Source organism: Rattus rattus, chromosome 5 (assembly GCF_011064425.1).
Source record: "Rattus rattus isolate New Zealand chromosome 5, Rrattus_CSIRO_v1, whole genome shotgun sequence".
Lineage (NCBI taxonomy): Eukaryota > Metazoa > Chordata > Mammalia > Rodentia > Muridae > Rattus > Rattus rattus.
This window is the reverse complement of record NC_046158.1, coordinates 131,002,045-131,014,488: the sequence shown is the minus strand read 5'-3', so window position 1 is coordinate 131,014,488 and position 12,444 is coordinate 131,002,045. Positions and strand designations below refer to the sequence as shown.

Here is a 12,444-nt window from a genome sequence, read left to right as displayed (position 1 = left end):
TGAGATTCCCTTGCGCCCTCCTTGTTACTTAGCTTCTTTGGGTCTGTGGATTATAGTATGGTTATCCTGAACTTCATGTCTAATATCCACTTATAAGTGAGTACATACCATGTTTGTCTTTTTGGGTCTGGGTTAGCTCACTCAGGGTGATCTTTTCTAGTTCCCTTCATTTGCCTGCAAATTACATGATGTCGTTGTTTTTAGTAGCTGAGTAATATTCCATTGTGTAAATGTAACACATTTCCTTTATCCATTCTTCAGTTGAGGGACATCTAGGTTGTCTATTGTTATAAATCAATAAAACTGCTATGAACGTATTTGAGCAAGTGTTCTTGATACGGTATGGTGGAGCATCTTTGGGGGATTGGTACAGCTGGATCTTTTTTTTTTCCAGAGCTGAGGACTGAACCCAGGGCCTTGTGCTTGCTAGGCAAGCGCTCTACCACTGAGCTAAATCCCCAACCCCGTAGCTGGGTCACCTTCTTAAGGTAGAACTAGTCTCCATTTTCTCAGAAACTGTCGAATTGATTTCCAAAGTGGTTGTACAAGTTTGCACGCACACCAATGGAGAGGCGTTCTCCTTGCTCCACGTCCTCACCAGCGTGCATGAGCTGTCCCTTGAGGTTTGGATCTTCGCCATTCTGATAGGAGCAAGATGGACTCTGAGTCATTTGGATTTGCATTTTCCTGATGACTAAGAATGTTGACCATTTCTTTAAGTGCTTCCCGCTCATTTGAGATTCCTCTGTTGATGATTCTCTGTATAGCTCTGGACCCCATTTTTAATTGGGGTATTTGGTTCGTTGATGTCTACTTCCTTGAGTTCTTTATGTATGTTGGATATCAGACTTTTGTCAGATGTGGTGCTGGTAAAGATCTTTTCCCATTCTGCAGACTGCTGTTTGTCCTCTTTATGGTGTGCTTTGCCTTACAGAAGCTTTTCAGTTTCATGAAGTCCTATTTATTGATTGTTGATCTTAGTGCCTGAGCTGCTGTTGTTCTGTTCAGGAAGTTGTCTCCTGTACCAACGTCTTCAAGGCTATTCCTCGCTTTCTCTTTTATTGGATTTAGTGTATCTAGTTTTTTTAAAAAATTATTTATTTTTGTATATGAGTACCCTGTAGCTGTTGTCAGACACCATAAGAGGGCATCAGATCTCATTACAGATGACTGTGAGCCACCATGTGGTTGCTGGGATTTGAACTCAGGACCTCTGGAAGAGCAGTCAGTGTTCTTAACCACTGAGCCATCTCTCCAGTCCTGTGTATCTGGTTTTACATTGAGGTCTTTGATGCACTTGGACTTGAGTTTTGTGCAGGGTGATAGATAAGGATCTATTTGCATTGCAGACATTCAGTTACACCAACACCATTTGTTCAAGATGCTTTCCTTTTTTCATAGTTTCGGTTTTGTTGTCAAAAATCAAGTGTGTAGGTGTGTGGTTTATTTCTGGATTTGATTCTGTTGATAAACCTATCTGTTTTTATGTCAGTACCATGATATTTTTATCTGTAGTACAGCTTGAATTCAGGGATTGTGTTACCTCAGAAGTTCGTTTACTGTACAGGATTGTCCTGGGTTTTTTGTTTCTCTATATGTAGTTCAGTATTGTTCTTTCAAGTTCTGTAAAGAATTCTGTTGGAATTTTGATGGGAATTGCATTGAATCTGAAGATTTCTTTTGCTAAGTAAGATGGCCATTTTTATACCATGTTAATCCTACCAATCCATGAGCATGGGACATCTTTCTATCTTCTGATATCTTCTTTAATGTCTTTCTTCAGAGACTTGAAGTTCTTGTCATACAGGTCTTTCACTTACTTGGTAAGAGTTACACCAAGATATTTTATATTTGTGGCAGTTCTAAAAGATGTTGTTTCCCTAATTTCTTTCTCAGCCCATTTGTTTGTATAAGGGTAGGCCACTGATTTTTTAAAATTAATTTTGTATCCAGCCACTTTGCTGGAGATGTTTATTGGCTGTAGAACTTCTCTGGTAGAATTTTTGGGGTCACTTATGTATACTATCATATCATCTGTGGATAGGGATACTTTGACTTCTTCCTTTCCAATTTGTGTCCCCTTGATCTCCTTTAGTTGTCTTTTTGCTCTAGCTGAAACTTCAAGTGCTACATTGAATAGATAGAGATGGGACAGCCTTGTCTTGTCCCTGATTCTAATGGAATTAATTTGATCTTCCATTTAATTTAAAGTTAGCTTGCTGTATATTGAGTAGAGAGTTGTTCAGTTTCCATGAGTTTCCATGGCTTTCTATTGTTTGTTTCTATTGTTGAAGTCCAGCTTTAATCTGTAGTGGTCAGATGAGATACAGAGGGTCATTTCAATCTTTCTTGTATCTGTTGAGACTTGCTTTGTGACTGAGTATATGGTCAGTTTTGGAGAAGGTTCCATGAGGTACTGAGAAGAAGTGTGTGGGTGGCATGTTCTGTAGATATCTGTTAGGTCCATTTGATTCATGTCTGTTAGCTTCATTATTTCTGTTTAGTTTCTGTCTCAGTGACCTGTCCATTGGTGAGAGTAGGGCGTTGAAGTCTCCCACTATTAACATATGGGGTTCAATGTGTGATTTAGTTGGTGATGCCATTTGGACCATGATGGGGCCCTGGCCTGTACTGCCACCAGGGACTACATCTGGGTCTGTGACTTTGCAGCAGCAGGAGTCTGTTAACACCTAAGGCCAAGTAGATGTCCCTGGTGTAGGCTGGCATCTGGGCACCTGTTGGTGTCTGAGGGCTGAGCAGAAATTGCCCCAGTCCTCGCCTGGGCATCATGGGAGAGCTGAACCTGCCACTTGTCTGCAGTGTGGAGAGATGCCTTCCCGCCACACATATTCCTTGTATCTATCACATCAGGCAGGAGAGCTGGCCCCGAAGTCATCAAAATAGGAGAGCAGGTCAACTCACTTGGTCAGCATTGTAGAGTTGGCCTTGGATATGGGAGTTGCAGGTGAACCAGCTGATGGATAAGTGCCTGAAAGCAAGCCCTGTCTCTTTCTCAGACTAGGGAGAAACACCCTTCCTCCTCCCTCACTCCTCAATCCCTATGGCAGGCAAGAGAGCTGGCCCTGGAGTCATGGGAATGGGGGAACTGGGCCTGCTCCTCACTGGCTGCAACACTCAGGAGAATGGACCCTGCACATCACCTAGGCAGCAGGGTAAAGTTGGTCCTGGTTTCAAGGGTTGTGGATGAGCCAGCCTGAGGGCATAAGAGCCAGAGATCTGGCAGGCTGACCAGCTCAGGTACCTCTCAGGCCCAGATCTAGGGCTTTGAATTGACCCACCCAACATCTATCCAAATGAACTGCTGGAATGCAGGACGAGGCTGGTCTTACAGACCCAAAACCACAGGACCTCCATGACACAGGGCAACAAAAGGATATCCATGAGGAGTCCCAGTTAGGTTCCAGTCTTGATGCAGTAGCAGAAGCCAGAGGGTTCTACAGAATTAGGCTCATCCTCTCCCACTGGGGAAAGACAAGGCAATCAGTCCTCTCCTACATATGTGCCAGGGGGCCTTGGATCAGCCCCAAGCAAGGCCTTCAGTGATGCTCTTAACTCAACGAGTCATTGAAGTGAACATTTGCAAGCAAAGAAGTGTGGAGAAAAGGATATACTATGAAATGCACTATGACACAATTAGAGCTTCTACATCAAAGATTTATTTTTCTCTGTTGGGGAGTTTGGTGGCCCCCAGGAGACCAAGGGCTCCAGAGATGGTTGAGGATGTCCTGCTCACCCAGTGCTATAAAGCTTAGCAAGGATTCCCTCAGTTTGTGTAAGGGAGCTTGGCTTTCGGAATGGCAGCAGTGGGCACCATGGTATTGTCAGACTACTAGACTGATTGGGCTGAGGTGAGACAGGAAAGGCCCACAGTCCCTTCTGCTCCTCCTCATGTCTGTGCTGGATGAACCGAGACTTAACTTCCTCTTCCTTCAGGTCGAGTCTGACAGCAAGGAACTTGCCAGTCTCCATGTCAAGGTCAGGGTGGGTCTCAAAATGTGTCTTTCATCCATCCCAGTCCTTGTGGCCCTGAGGACTTGGGTTGCAGGAGAACCCAAGATTCTCCTATCCTGACTATAGCAAGTTTCAGGTATTTTGGATAAAATAGGACACAGTGGGAAGTGTTTCCTCTTCCTTAGGAAGTGTAGCAAACATGGTTTGAGCGGTATTAAATTTGCAATAAGGTAATAAAAAGCTCATCAACAGAGGTAACTGTTGATGTCACCAATCATAACTGCCAAACATATTTTAAAACTCAAGAAGAGGATAGTCTACTAAAGTCACTTGGTCAGCTGCCAGTTTTGATACTTGTGTTGTTTTTCCTCCCGGGCTCCTGTGCCTTTTGTTAGAAAAACCATCTTCATTCCTCTTTTTTTTAAATATTTATTTTATTTATTTACATCCCAAATGTTGCCACCCTGTCCCCGTCGTCCTTCCTTCCCAGAATTCTTTACCCTATTGCCCCTCCCCTTTGCCTCTGAGATGGTGACCCCCTCTCCAGGCATCTCCCTTCTCTGGGGCATCAAGTCTCTACAGAATTAGGCGCATCCTCTCCCACTGGGGAAAGACAAGGCAATCAGTCCTCTCCTACATATGTGCCAGGGGGCCTTGGATCAGCCCCAAGCAAGGCCTTTAGTGATGCTCTTAACTTCACTTTCTCTCAGAATGTCGTGTATTACTTTCACTCGTGAAAGATGTTACAGTCTGTTTGACAAATTCGTTTAACCATTAAGTTTGTTCTGCTTTCTTTTGCCCTCCATTGTTTATGATGAGAAATCTCAATTATGCAAAACATTATTCTATAGAATTAGTATATCCTTTTTCCTTTCAAGATAGTTTTCTTGGTTTGGTGGTTATTAGTACAGAAAAATATTGCCTATATCTTGGCCGCTATTAGGGATGCATCAGAAAGCTACAGCTGAGGGCTGTATTGCTCTATCCTGCTCCGCTGCCAGCCTCCCACACGTGCACCTGGAGTTAAAGGTGGACCATTAAGGCACAGAAGCCAGTAGGTGTTCACCTCCTTCAGGACCATACCTACTCTGATGGAGTCTCTCCTCTTCCACCTGCCATTTCCTGCTGTTCCAACAGCCACTGCAGGATTGGCTGAGAACTGAGCTGTGAGGAAATGGAGAAAGATCTGAGAGGAGAAATGACTCCCCCACACATACTGAGCATCAGATGCCTCCTTTCCTGATCTCAAGGCGGAGAGGAAGGGGTTGTTTGGGAGATTTCTTGTGCCGGTTCCCAGTTTCAGAGTTTGCTGTCTGGAGCCCAGGCTGGAGGAAATCCAAGGAAAAAAAATGCTAAGTTCCTGCCACTCCAGTGACTTAACCTCACTGGCCTTCTCCTTTTAGTTAGCCCTGTTTGTGGCTTCCCTTCAGAATGCTCCCATAGCTCCCACGTGTAGGTATTTTGTTCGAGCTTCCTTGCTGCATTCAGTAAAAGCAAGGTGCTTACCCAGAGCTGGAATGAAAACTGGTTTTGAAACTGAAAAAAACAAAAAAACAAACAAACAAACAAAAAAAAAACCACTAAATGTTTCCTAATTAGTACAAAATAAAATTACTGATTTCTTTGGAATAATTTTATCTTCTTTTATGTTTGTAACCCTCATTTGTTGCAATTTCCCTTATACCTACACAGTGATTCTCTTCTCAATTACCTGCTTTCTGAGGCTTAGGAGAATTCTTTACTGGCTGACACCATTCCAGATGGGAGTAGTGTGGGTGGAAGAACTCTCTTGCTTTGGGGACATTGTTAGTGGAGACTTCTGGGAAATGTAGTCTTCTAAATAACAAGGAAAAAAAATAAACCCAGGAAGATGATACGAAGATAGATCACAATCTTAGAATTTTTTCCCCATAAACATGCAATGATTACATGGTATTCTTTTGTTTTGCATTAAGTATGAAGAAGTTACTTATTTAATTTAGGCAGTCATTAAGACAGATAAAACATGCCATCATTAGCCCTCTGGTATAGTACTAGTTTTTTGTTTGTTTGTTGTATGTATTTTTTTTTTTAAATTTCCCATGACTTTTTCAACTGCAATGCACTGTTCTTGCTACAATTGCTCTTTTTGAAATTTTGCACAGTGTATATAATGATGGCCCTATGAAAAGAGAATTCAATTTAACTGGAGATTTAATAGGGAGAAAGTGTAACAAATGCCCCCATAGCCATTTATTGGTTTAAAAAAATAGAAAAGAAAGAAAGAAACCCTGGTGGATTTAGTACAAATACGGACTGTGGAAAAAGATTTGACTCATAAGGAATAGAAACATTAAAATAATGACTTTTTCATAGATATTATGACTATTTACAAAGCTACTTTTGAAATAGCAGGCCAATACTACAGAGTCTTAATGTAAATTAGTGAAGTTGCTTTGCAAATTCTGTTGGAAAATTCAGTTTGGACAAAATTGCCGAGGGCACCAAGCTCAGTTTTGCTCTCAGACTCAGCCAACATTTACTGACCACCTTCCATATGCTAGCTTCAGTTCTAGGCACTAGAGATACAGCAAGAGGAAAATGTTCTTTCCCCCATAATGTGTACATTCTAAGGGTGGTGATATAGATTATCTAGATTAACACTGTCTTTTTTTTTTCAACTACAGATAATTAAATACAACAAAACTCAGACATAAATGCATTTAGCGGGGTGGGCTGCCGGGGAGACGGCTCAGCTGTTCGAGTGCCTTCCAGTGAGCATGGGGAAGCTAAACACCCATGTAAAACACCAGGCATGCAACTCTGGCATAACTGAATCAGTGAGTGAGCTCCAGCTGTGCCCATTGAGGGACCTTGTCTCAAAAACTAAGAGAGTAGTTTTTAAAAAGACCTCTGGGGTTGGGGATTTAGCTCAATGGTAGAGCGCTTGCCTAGGGGCGCATAAAGGCCCTGGGTTCAGTCCCCAGCTCGAAAAAAGAACCAAAAAAAAAAAAAAAAAAAAGACCTCTGGTGTATACACATACACTCACGGACACACATGCAAGAACAAATGGAGGAAGGAAGGAAGAAGAAAGGCATATTACTTCTCTCAGGACCATGACCAAATCGCTGACAGAAAGAAACTTTAAAAAGGAAGGATTTATTTTGGCTGTGGTTTGAAGGAAATGTAGTCTATCATGTGAGAGAAGACATGACAGAAAGCTTATGGTCACTTCGTGTCCTCAGTCACGGAGCAAGGAGATAAATGTTCCTATTCAACGAGCTTTCTCTTTTAACCTTTTATTCAGTCTGGGCCATAGCCCACATCCAAAGTGGGCCTTCCTTCCGTAGGTAAATCTCCCTGAAAACACCCTCACAGACACATTCAAACATATGTTTCCTAGATGATTGTAAATCCAGTCACGTGGACAATGGCAGAAGACCTCCCTGAGAGAGCAGTGTCTGAGCAGAGACTTTGAGGACTGGAAGAAGTAACCTGGAAGTCTCGGTTGCTCCAAACCCGTGGAATAGCAAACAAAAGCTGGGCGTAGAGAGGCCCAGCAAGGAAGAATTTGCTGAGAGCAAAATGAGTGATGGGCAATGTCATTTAAGAGGACACCAGAGAGTTGAGGTAAAAGAAGGGCAAGATGACAAGGTGATAGAAGAAATCCCAGAAGGATGTGAGCAAAGGCACGGCTAATCAGAAAGGGCTGGCTCACGAGGGGGAAGCCCAAGCCCCTTCCCACTGCACCCAGTGGGCAGGCAAGAAATCAGGCCAGCAGGTTAACTAATTCGCAGTCAGAAATGGAAGGCCTAGAAATGGACAGTTGCAGTCCAGTTTCCTGAACTTTGTGGTCCCTTGTGCCCTTTGATGTCAGGTAGCAGACTGGAGACGAACCCACAAGGATCACTTAGCTGTATAGTGCACATCTTTCCAGCTTACTATTTTAATACTGTAAAGGATAACATTTCTTAAATACCTTAGGGTATTTAAGATTTTTTTTAAAGCCAAGAGCTGTTCACGATAAATAACTCCTGTTACTCACAAATTGGTTTAGGAGATCAAAACATGTTTCTAAAAGCGTCCAGATAATATTACTACTTAATGTATGCCAAGGAGTGAGATACCGGAGGCCCAGAAGCTGAAGGGATAGACACCCTGTGAAGTCCTCCCCTTCCTCTACCTCCGTGCAACAGCTAGTTTGAGGTAATAAAGGACCCCATGCCTACGTGTTGAAGTCTTGGCTCCACGGCTCTCAGAGCGAAACCAACTATCTCTTTAAGAAGGAAAGTGAAGACGGGAGGTTTACGCAGCTGCCGGCGAGCTTCCGACTGGCTCATCCCCCTCCATCCACCTCTCCTCCCCCGCCCTCCACCTCTCCCTCCCCCCAGCCCCAGCCCCAGCAAGCACCGGCTAGCCACCTTCAGCTGGGGCTCGGGAGAGCAATCCCGCTACCCTCCCGGGGCAGCCTAAACCATGGAAGCCTTCGCAGGTGATGACAAGGACCCCGGGGACCTCCGGGCCCACCGCCCAGCCTCACCCGCCGCACCCAGGAGTGCAAGTGCGGGGGTGCGGGGCGCCGGCCAAGCACAGGAACTGCCCTAGCCCGCGGCGGGCAGCGTGTCCTCCGAGCTTGCAGGCTGCGGCTACCGGCGCTCACCCGCCCCTGTCTCTCTCTTCCCCACCGCCGCAGGTTGCTGATCATCGTCAGGCGGCTGCTGCAGCTACTGCAGAGGCGCTGCGCCAAGCTGCGCCGGAGTCGTGCGAGCCCGCGGGACTGCGGAGGGCGAGTGGACCCAGGTGAGGAGGCCGCGGCGGGGCTGGAGGGGGCCTCTGTGGCTCCGCGGCCGCCGGGGACAGCTTGAGACCGCTTGCTGCGGCGCGATCCTGTAGGGGCACCAGCCGAGGAGGGGATTAACGTGACTCATCCCTACCCTCCCTCCATCCCCCTACATCCTTGTAAGCACCCCTCTCCCTAGCGTAAAATTTACTAATTAATTAGAGGATGCTGATTTCAGTAGGGAAGACGCCCAGGGTCTTCTTTAACATCTAGTAGGTGGGTTTTAGGGAACTAACCCCTCGCCCTTCCTGTTTGTTTTTCTCTTCTGGCATTCTGCAAACATGTGAGCTTCTCTTTAGAACCGCACACCCACCCCAAGGTCAAGCGTCAACGACTGCCTTCCTATCTTGCCCACTGAAAAACATCAGAGCCCTGCAGTAGATCTGGTAGAATTTCCCATGATCCCTAGAGTGGGCAATTTGCCTCAGTCTCCCTGGAGCTTCCGTGGTATATATTGTTTTCTCTTTCCACTCCCTAGCAGGGAGCCAGGCGGCTTGCAACACCTGCCAGCCTGAGAACTCCCCACATTCCCCTGCCTCAACTCTGCAGGGGTGGAGAGCCTGCTGGTCACATGCCGCCTGTTTCCTTAGCCTTCTCTGCCCAACTTGGGGTACAGACTTGGGTGGGTTGGAGGAGTTTCCCAGAAAATGCTAGTCTCTGTAAGTCGAGGGGTGTAAGAGTGAGAGAGCCTGAGGTTGTGGGCCTTAACTTGCTGCTTGGCTCCAAGTAGCCATCTTACTATTTTTTGGGTGTGGGTGTCTGTCTGCTTGTCTGTTCTGTGCCAGAGCTGGGCTAGATGAACCGTACAATTTCAATATATCACTTGAGCGTGGCTTCAATAACTCTGGAGACTTGTCTATTAGAACCATTCAAGTTTAGACCCTTGAAATAATTGGGGTCCCCTTGGTTATTCTCTTTCGACTTTGGATTTCTAGAGTGAAATGTTGACCTTGTGGGTCTCACCGCACTGGAGGCATCAGAGGATTCTTTGGGGGAATACCCGTGCCCTGACAGTTACTTCCCTTCCCCAAGCCTTAACTCCCTCACTTGTGAACCTGGGCGAAGGGCACCTGCCTCAGAGTGTTAAGGGTGAGATGAGGTTCATATGGAAGCTCTTGCGATAACAGCTTGAGACACACAGTAGGTTTTCAAGGATTCAGCATTTGAAGGCAAATTAGGAGAGAGGGGAGTTCTTCCTTACCCCACCAGATTCTTGCAGAGCAATCAGGGGATGAAAGCATTTCCATCCCAGGAGCTGTGACAGTTGTAGCAAATGATGGTTGCCTGCAGTCATGTATAACCCAGCCATTGGCTTGGAAGACCCTGTCATCCATGGGCGGCATCCCACGGGAACAGAAGCACATGGGTCTTGAGCGCTGGCAGAGAGCAGGAACCAGGCTCGCAGATCTCAATCTTTGCCTCCCCTAGAATAATCTCTTCTGAGACTGAAGCAAGAAAGTCACGTTCTGGGGCCCGTATTTCCTATTTTCCATTTCCTTCTTCTTGTTGTCATTCTCAGCCGACCACCCATCCTGTCTATCTCTAGTTTATTCCAGACACCTTTTGCCCTGTGCTGGCCACACAAAGGAGGTTCCCAACAGGGTGGGGTGGAGCTTTTGCTGCGGCACCAGTTAGGTCAAAAGAGTGTGATGCACCCTCCCATCCCTTCTGCCCTAAATCCCCGCTAGACCATGAGCTTCTCCTGGCAGAGGCCCAGCCTTGGCTTCCCTGTCTCCAGCCTTTGGCCTATGACAAGGCATAAAGTAGGTGCTTAATAAGTGTTGAGTTAAATACATTGATGAGGCCTCCAAACCAACTGTATTGGGGAAGAGCCTGAGGTGAGTTGATTTTCAAAGGTCAGGTGTTGGTTGCCATGGCATTGAGATTACTAATATTCAGATTAGTATATATTGAGATTACTAACACTTACCCATGCAACATACTAACAGCACTAACTGTTACCATTAGACATCTTACCTGCACTTCTTTCTTTTTTTTTTTTTTTTTTTTTTTCTTTTTTTGGAGCTGGGACGAACCCCAGGGCCTTGCAGCTTGCTAGACAAGCTCTCTACCACTGAGCTAAATCCCCAACCCCATTACCTGCACTTCTAAGGCTCCTCCTTAGGGATAAAGGAAGCGGATGTGCCTGAGAATTTGAGGCTGGCAATCAGGGTTCAGATGGCACTGGGTAGTGAGCCATGATTGGAGAGGATCGGGAAGAGTGATTCCAGCCATCACTGTGGGCGGCAGGGGAGCTGCACAGGGCAGCCAGCCAAGCTAATATAGAACGCAGTAGAAGGTCAGGAGACCCAGGTCCCAGACTCCATCCAAGTGCCACTTCCACGTGTGACCTTGGGCTTCATTATTTTAGTATTTGTTCATCTCCATCCATCTACTGAGGAGATTGGACTAGATGATCCCTGAGCTCCTTCTGGTTCTGAAATTTTGTTAAGAGGACTTTTAAAAATAAAAATGGATGACTATGTATTATTCCTAATATCAGTTATAATATACAGTGCCCGAGCACTGTAGGTGGGTGGTCCTTATTGTATCTACTAGGAAGGGAGGAGACTGTGGCTTGGAGAGACACGGGATGGGCCTAGGGATGGCCAGGAAGAAGTGGTGGTCGGTCTGGCTCAGAAGCATTGCCTCTTTCACAGATCCTGCCGCCTCTCACGTATCCTTTGCGATGGCCTGTGTGTGTGGTGTGTGTGTGTGTGGTGTGTGGCATGTATGTGTGTGTGTGTGTGTGTGGCATGTGTGTATGTGTGGCATGTGTGTAAGAGTGTGTGTGTGTGGCATGTGTGTATGTGTGGCGTGTGTGTGGCATGTGTGTATGTGAGTGTGTGTGTGGTGTCTGGTGTGTGTGTGTGTGGGTGTGTGGTGTGGGTGTATGTGTGGTATGTTTATATGTGTGTGTGGTGTGTGTATGTGTGTGTGGGTGTGTGTGTGGTGTGTGGCATGTGTGTGTGTATGTGTGTGTGTGTGTATGTGTGTGTATGTGTGTGTGTGAGTGTGTATGTGTATGTGTGGCTTGTGTGTGTGTGTATGTGTATGTGTGTGTGTGGCATGTGTGTGTGTGAGTGTGGTATGTGTGTGTGTGTGTGTTTGTGTGTGTGTATGTGGTGTGTTTGTGGTGTGTGGCATGTGTGTGTGTGCGCGTGCGTGTGCGTGTGCCCTTGCACACAGGCATGGATTTAAGAGCCAGGAAAGCTGTGAAGGCTTGTGAGGGCAGATCACACATCTCCCCAGGATGACTGCTGCAGAGGACGGTGCTGGGCTGGGCTGAAGAGTGTGTGAGTCAGGGCTGCAGAGCTCTTGCAGAGTTCTGCTTAGCTGATGGATGGAGGGTTCCCTTTCTCAAGGAGGCCTCAATGACAGCCATGACAAACGTGCCTTCTGGGTGCTCCCTGTGCGGTACCCCAACCTGGTTTCAGTTATTTCCTGCTCAGACCATCCTAATGTGTAGGCTGCGTACACCCGTCATTTTACCGATTTTGTGGTGAGGATGCCAGGCAGACAGGCTAAGCGTTGCCCAGAGCTGGACAACTGAAATGCTACAGAACCTGACGAGTATAGCGCTGGGGACACAGGGGTTTGGGAGTCAAGGAAGTGCTTTTAATTTGAGCCCTCCCTAGGGTTAGGGTTAGGG

The 12,444-nt window shown here is 46.2% G+C and overlaps 1 protein-coding gene across 6 annotated transcripts in view; it reads left to right on the top strand.

Annotated features, from left to right (window-relative positions):
* Positions 1-8,278: 8,278 nt before the first annotated feature.
* Snph (syntaphilin) overlaps positions 8,279-12,444 on the top strand; it is a 41,389-nt gene continuing 37,223 nt past the window's right edge. For 3 of the 6 annotated variants that reach the window (XM_032904412.1, XM_032904413.1, XM_032904411.1), the window contains exons 1-2: positions 8,312-8,444; positions 8,646-8,752. The gene's annotated coding sequence lies outside the window, so the exon portion shown is untranslated. The other 3 variants (XM_032904415.1, XM_032904410.1, XM_032904414.1) reach the window with 3 other exon arrangements.